General features: G+C 37.9%; 1 long non-coding RNA gene across 1 annotated transcript in view; it reads right to left on the bottom strand.

Moving 5' to 3' along the window:
* Window positions 1–6,300: 6,300 nt before the first annotated feature.
* The window catches only part of LOC140708470 (uncharacterized), a 33,459-nt gene continuing 32,951 nt past the window's right edge, over window positions 6,301–6,808 (bottom strand). The window contains exon 2 of the long non-coding RNA XR_012088687.2: window positions 6,301–6,808. This exon is cut by the window's right edge and continues 27,522 nt beyond it. This is a non-coding gene — a long non-coding RNA (uncharacterized LOC140708470).

Below are 6,808 nucleotides of genomic sequence, written 5' to 3'. Positions count from 1 at the left end.
TGAATTTGCACTTCCCTGAATTCCTTTCCCCACAGAAAAGGAAGATATTGAGATAGTGGGTCGTTGATTTACAACCCATCTTGCGCCTGATCTTCCATGCGATAAATGAGCTAAATCTTTCAAATGCAGAACATGATACTGAGCTGCCCATGGGAAAAGCCCTATCTATGTAGAATGATCCCTGGAATTGGAATCCTAACAAATCAGAGTTGAGGGGGTGAACTGGTAAAATTCAAAACAATGATTTTATATTGCATTTTGCCAGTTCAGCCCTTGCTCTGCACCTTCTAATCATATGCACTGCCTCATCAAAGGAAGTGTATCTCACAGTACACAATTCCGGGGGAATGGCATCGTTGACTGACATTCCCTCTGGAAACGACAAGTGATGGATTAAACAAAACTCACCCTGGGACTTTTTTAGGCACAATGCCTAATGGAGAAACCCTCAAGTTCTCAAGAGGTGGCATTGGGAAGGGGCCGAGAAACCTGCCCTCCTTCACTTCCTTGTCTATCATACTTTGGACAATATTTTCCATCCCACGCAATGATTGAAGGTTCTGCAGAAAAAAATGCCGGGATCATAAAACCACATTTAAAGTGATCTAACAAGTAAATGGCATCCTTCCTACATGGGTACGAGCTCAGCCAAGCTTCCAACATCTCAACTTTAATTGGGCTGGGTCCCTTTTCCAGGAGTACCCCTGCTGCTGTTAGGCTTTTTCCCACCACCCGCACCTTGTTCTGGTGTTGGGTGCCGGCTTTAAAACACAATGAGTTAGGGTGCTGGCCTCCAGAGGTGGTGCACTCATGCTGAAATCGACATGGCCTCTTTTTGCAAATGCCCTTGGAGTTGTACTCCCAACAAAGTGGCTAGGATTGAACTGCCTGCCCAGCTCCAGGGCGGGGATTTTGATTAAGGGCAACTTTCCTATCAAATCTATCACCAATATTTGGCCTAATGGGGGGGTCATATATTTAAGCCACAGACTGGGCAGGGGCTCGTCCCAAAGCATATCTGGGTCAATCACGCCCTGCATACTGAACAATTCATCATAATGAAGCCACGCCTGCCACGCAAAATCAACGTAAGTTCTGTAGATTATGTCTAAGTATTGGAAGAGGGATTGGGCCCTCCACGGCTGAGCCTTGACTATCACTCCCGCATAGATAAAAAACCTGGGAAGCCAATTGGCCCATGTTCTATTAGGTTTCTTCCTTCTACACCATTCCTTCTCCTTTTCATCTTTATCCAATTCCTTCTTTTCTACATCTCTATTGAATAATTCAAATACGTCTCTAAGTATTTACCTTTTCAGATCTTTTCTTGTGTTGCTGGGGTGAGGTGGTCACCCAAAGGCATGGAGTAGTATCCAGACCGCAAGGCACATAATGGGACTGTATTGTAACCCATGTTAGATACAGACAGATATGGCCAAACCCCTGCATTAGCCACATTATTAGGTAGGGCTGGCAAGGAAAAAGAAACATAAGGCATGCCCCAGCCACTGAATTGTGGACTAGAGCATGGCCATGCATTGTTGAATATCCCTGCACTCTGCATGTTGTAAGGCGTGTATAGTGTGTGGTTGTAATGACCTCCGCCAACCCACGGCCATGCGGGGACCGGTGTGTAGGTACCCGGTGCATTGGCCAACTCACCTGATGAGGTTGTGGCTGTGCTTGGTTCGTCCACAGGGTAAGGCTTGTCAGAGCAGACTTCCTCTTCTTCATCCAGTACTTCTTGGCACACAGTCACAGTTTTGGTGGTTACCAGAGTTGATGACCTTCTGCCTTTTTCCATGCTCCTTGACCTTGGAGTTGATGAGGCCCCATCTGCATCGCACCCAGTAGTTGCCTCAGGGAGCTGCTCTGACTCAAGGGCAGCAAACGTAGCCATTAGATCTTGTACCATTGCCTTAAGCTTAGCCCTATGGTGGCTCTTGGCGTCACTGGCTGTCTAGCCTGCTGCTTGGCTTCTAATGCTGAGATTTTATCCTGGAGTTCCTGCCATACAAGCCAAGATTCCTTGTCCAAAAAGGATTTGGGAGGAGACACCTGAGGGGCCGGCCTTTTCTTGGCTGGCTGTTTCCCCTTGTTGTTGCCTTGCCCCTTCCTCTATGCCAGTACAACAAGCCACTTAAACCAAAATAAGAAGGTTCTTTTTATCTACCACTCACAATGCCTTGTTTTATCACCTTCTAATCAATTGCTCTCAGTCTCCTGATTACGCTATTGACTTGTTGTCTTTACCACAATCAATTAACTAGATTAATAGAATCAAACACTTATTTACTGAGTTACTTATTTAAATCCCTGTGGGGAAAATATATGCTTTTGTCAGATATGTGTCTGTGGTGTCAGCAGCCATTGCGAGGAACCGTACAAGTCACGTATGGCAAAGGTGGATGATTAACCTGTTTGCTGGTGTATTCAAAAATTATCAGTCTCTGAGTTGATTAGCTTGCATGTGTATTTAGGAATTTCCTGTTTCTGGGTAAATTGTATTAACTTACTCGTTTACTTAAGGTTTTAACTGTATATGTTTACCCTGCTCTGTGTTCAGGAATGTTTACCAGCCTGTCTGTCGATTCTGGCTGTGTATTCAGGAAATTAAATGCCTCTGGAAATCCCAGTCTTCATTACTAATTAATTAATCCTAAATTAATTTATGGTCATTAAATAATTAAAATTAATCAATTTATTTGATATAAAACATATTATAGATCACCGTATCTTGTTCTTATTTAATTATTTAATAGTTATTTATCTTTATTTTATTTATTTATTTATATTTATTCTTTTTTGTATTATTTTATTTATAATTCAATTATTTTATCTTTTTTTGTTTACTACAATTTCTTAATACTGTTCTTTATTTATTCATTTCCTTTTCATTTCCCCTCTTTACTCTCTCTCTCTGTGTGTGTGTGTGTGTGTGTGTGTGTGTGTGTGTGTTTGAATTATTAGTTCTTGCATGATTGGGCTAGTCATCCCTTCAGTCCACTAGTCTCCTGCAACGCCAAAACAATTAAAAGAATGAAAAGGGGGGAAACGATTAAATTGTGGTAAAGGAGGCTTGGGAATTGGGTGACTGTTCCCACTCAAATTGGTTCAAATGATGGGGGGGCGTAATAATTGCACCAATAAAAACCAACACCGGAACCCCACTTCCGCACTTAAATCTGATGTCCTTTGAATTAATAATTAAACCAAATATCCCGCTTACATTTATTTTCTTCTAATTATCTTTCTTTCTTTTTATTTATTATTATATTATTATTATTTCTTCTTTTTAAAAAAACTCCTTTCATGCCTAGGAGCATCTGGCACGAACCACACCACTGCTGTCCCTCCTTCGCGACTACTTACTACCAAAATTTCAATAATAAACTAGTAAAACTTATTAAATGAAATAAATAAAGTATCAACAGAACCCTGGGAGTCAGCCGATGCTACCCTACCCTTCTTCAGGAACGCTCAGACTCTGATGACACAGTCAAAAATCACCGCAAACATCACAGCTCTCTCACTCTAGGTGGTTCGAGGGGGGGAATGTCCCTTAAATAACCTGGTGTTCCCCCCTCGCCCTTTGGGGCTCTCGTGAGATTTTCCAGTCTTGTGTTATCCGGGGGTGGAATGCAAAGAACCAGTCGTGCTGCCCAAAGCCATGACTTGTCAGCGGCTGCAGCATTTGAGGTTAAAATAATGGCTTGATGACTGGAACACAACCCTACGTCTCTATGCTCTATGTTACTCAATTCCTTCTTCACCCAACTCTCTTTTTCTGAGAATGGCTGGCCAGACACCTCTGGGAAGCTTACAGGCAGGACATGAAAGGGAAACGTATTTAATATGTACCCCAGTTTTCACCATTTAGAAGCAAGGCAGTTAATGTTACTCACAAGAGCAAAATGATTAACAAGAGACATATTAAAGTACATTAAATATGCATAATCAAATCCAGAAGACTACCCTGTAAAGGCACATCCAGTGAAATCCTCACATGGTTATCAAGCACAACTGTGTTCCTCAACTGTTCATGGATGGATTGGCCATGGGTATCTCAAACAAAAAGTGAGCAGCAGTTTAACAAAAACAAGGAATAGCCACTGTGAATATTAGCTCAGCAGTTACCTAACTCAAGCTCTGCAGAAGTCACCACATTTTGGCCTATAAAACAGGGCTTGGTGTCTTCACATCTGAACATCTTCTTCATCAGGAGCTGCAGAAAGCGGCTCCTGGTCGAGGCATGATCAGCAGAGGAGGGAAAGATCACAGTAATCCATCCAACTGTAACACCTAGTTCCTTGCTCCAAACAGTACTCTGCTCATTTTGCACCTCTTGATTGAATTTAATTTAATTCTGCTACCTTAAACAAGAAAAAGTACTCTCTCCATAGATTGCTCTCACTTCAGGGTTTTATTTGAATACCTGTATTACTATTCTGTAGAACAACCCCCTTGAAACCCATTCATTTTTAATAGCGAAAATTACATGCCATCAAATCAATTGTAACTTAGGGCATCCCCTTCCAGAGTTTTCCAGGTACAGAGTACTTAGAAGTTCACTTGCCACTTTTTGTGAGAGTGCTTTGAGACTGTGCAAGTTGCTGAAAGCTACTCAGGCTAGTTCTTCTTTTAGGATGCAAAGTGGGGACTCAAACTCCTAACGTCTACTAACTCAGTGACTTCTTACATTTTATATTGCATAAGAGTTTATCATTAATTGCTATGTTCCAGACTTCTCTATACCAATCATTTAATAGTATATTACAAGCTAATTTTGAGTTCCTAGCACTTAATTAATCTTAATTACTGTTAACAAATTAGGCACTAATTCTCTCATCCTCCACTTATCTATCACGTCATATTTTGTAACTTCTTTACATTTACTGTTTCTTTTAATCCACTTCTTTGACCACTGTTTTAATTGAGTAATATTATACCAAGATATTTCATCATTACCTAACACTTTTTTGTTTTATTTATTTTTTGTTACTTATCCCCATTTTTCGAGCCAAACTTTTAACTTAATAACTTGTCTCTTTATCAAAAGATCTCCAACTGGTCTTTTTTAATTCCCAGGGAATTTTTCCAGCTCTGCCACTGAAGATAATGGAGGTGCAAATGGAATAAACAAATTTCTATATTTATTCCATAATATTAACATATCACTAAGAAAAGGGTTTTCTATCTTCAACTATATTTTTATTATTTTGTAAGAAGAGGATATTTGCCAGTCAAATGTAGCTCTTGCCTTTCCATATATCTTTTAAATAAATAAATATTTAACAGATTAATTTATTGGGCTGAAATACAATATCTGATATATGTCTTAGTTGATTGGCAATGCAATATAATCATAGTTTAGGCAGTCCTAAACCTTTGAGGTATACAATCTCTTCTGATTTAAATTTAGTTTCTTCCCTCCATTTATCATAACCAAACAATGTAAATCATATTTTGCCATTCCTTTAATTTTCCTTCCTTAATCTTTATTGGTAGCATCATAAACAGAAAAGTGATCTTAGGTAATATCTTCATTTTACATACTGCAATACTGCCAAACCAGGATAACAAATTTTCTTAAATCAGCAAACATCTTCATAATTACCTGTTTCAAAAAATTAAAGTTTGTTACCTCTCCAAATTCTTTTAAATGTAATTTAATCCTCCCATCAATGTCTTCCCTGTTTTAAAAATATTAATCACTTCCTCTTTCTCTTCTTCCCTTATTAAATACTGCATTGCATTTCTATCTATTTCTTAAAGTTTACTCCCCATGTTATTTTGCACATATCCTCTAAATCTTTCCAGGGATAATCTCTCTGCACTTTATAGTTTATAAAAAAATTGTAAGATATTTAACTTATCCCTCATCAAATACATATTGAACTTCTCTCATTTTTAATCTCTCCAATAAGATACTTAGATTTTTTAAACTTCTGTATGGCTGGCCAACAAGCTTGAGTTTTTATTACTAAACTCAAAATATTCTCTTCTCAGATACATTAAATTTCTTTGAGTTTTTCCATTTCCATATTCTCTAATTCTTTTCTTTTTGCCACAATTAATGATTTAATTTTATTATCTTCATCAAACATATATTTAGTTTCCAACAACTATTTTTCACCCTCAACCTCTTTTATAGGTTTTTCTTGTTCTCTTTTGCAGTCATATGATTCCATGATTCTAATCCCTCTGATATATACTTTCATAATAACCCATATATTATCCTGACTGCAGCTTTCTCCATCATTTATATCCCATATTTCCATTATTTCCTTTTCTATTTCCTTTACTATTTTGTTTTGCTGAAGAATATTACTATAATCTCCATCTTCTAGCTTCTTTATAATCACATCTAATTTTAATATACATACATAGCAAAGCATGGTCTGCTACATGTATTAAACCAACTTCCATTTTATCTACACTTGCAATCAAATTATTAGATACAAATGTATAATCTATTCTTGACTAACTCTTATTTATGGAGGAAAAGAACATAAATGCCCTGTCATCTCCTTTCATCACTCTCCAAATATCCTTCAAATTAGTTTTCTTAATTATTCTGCTCAAAGGTGTATCAATATTATTTTTCTTCACTTTGGTAGGGCTTATTTTTTCTTTGTTCTTACCCATGGACACATTGAAATCCCCAGCCATTGCTAAAAAAATTTTTTTATTGCTTTTACCTCCTCAAACACTTCTTTTTAAAAAGTAGCTTAACTGGCATTTGGCAAATAAACCTCAATCAAAGTATAGCCCTCTTCTACCAATCTTCCTTGAACTATTTTATATA

The sequence above is a fragment of the Pogona vitticeps genome, chromosome 1 (assembly GCF_051106095.1).
Source record: "Pogona vitticeps strain Pit_001003342236 chromosome 1, PviZW2.1, whole genome shotgun sequence".
In the NCBI taxonomy this organism is placed as follows: domain Eukaryota; kingdom Metazoa; phylum Chordata; class Lepidosauria; order Squamata; family Agamidae; genus Pogona; species Pogona vitticeps.
Note: the sequence above shows the minus strand (reverse complement) of the source record. Positions and strands in the feature narration are given on the sequence as shown.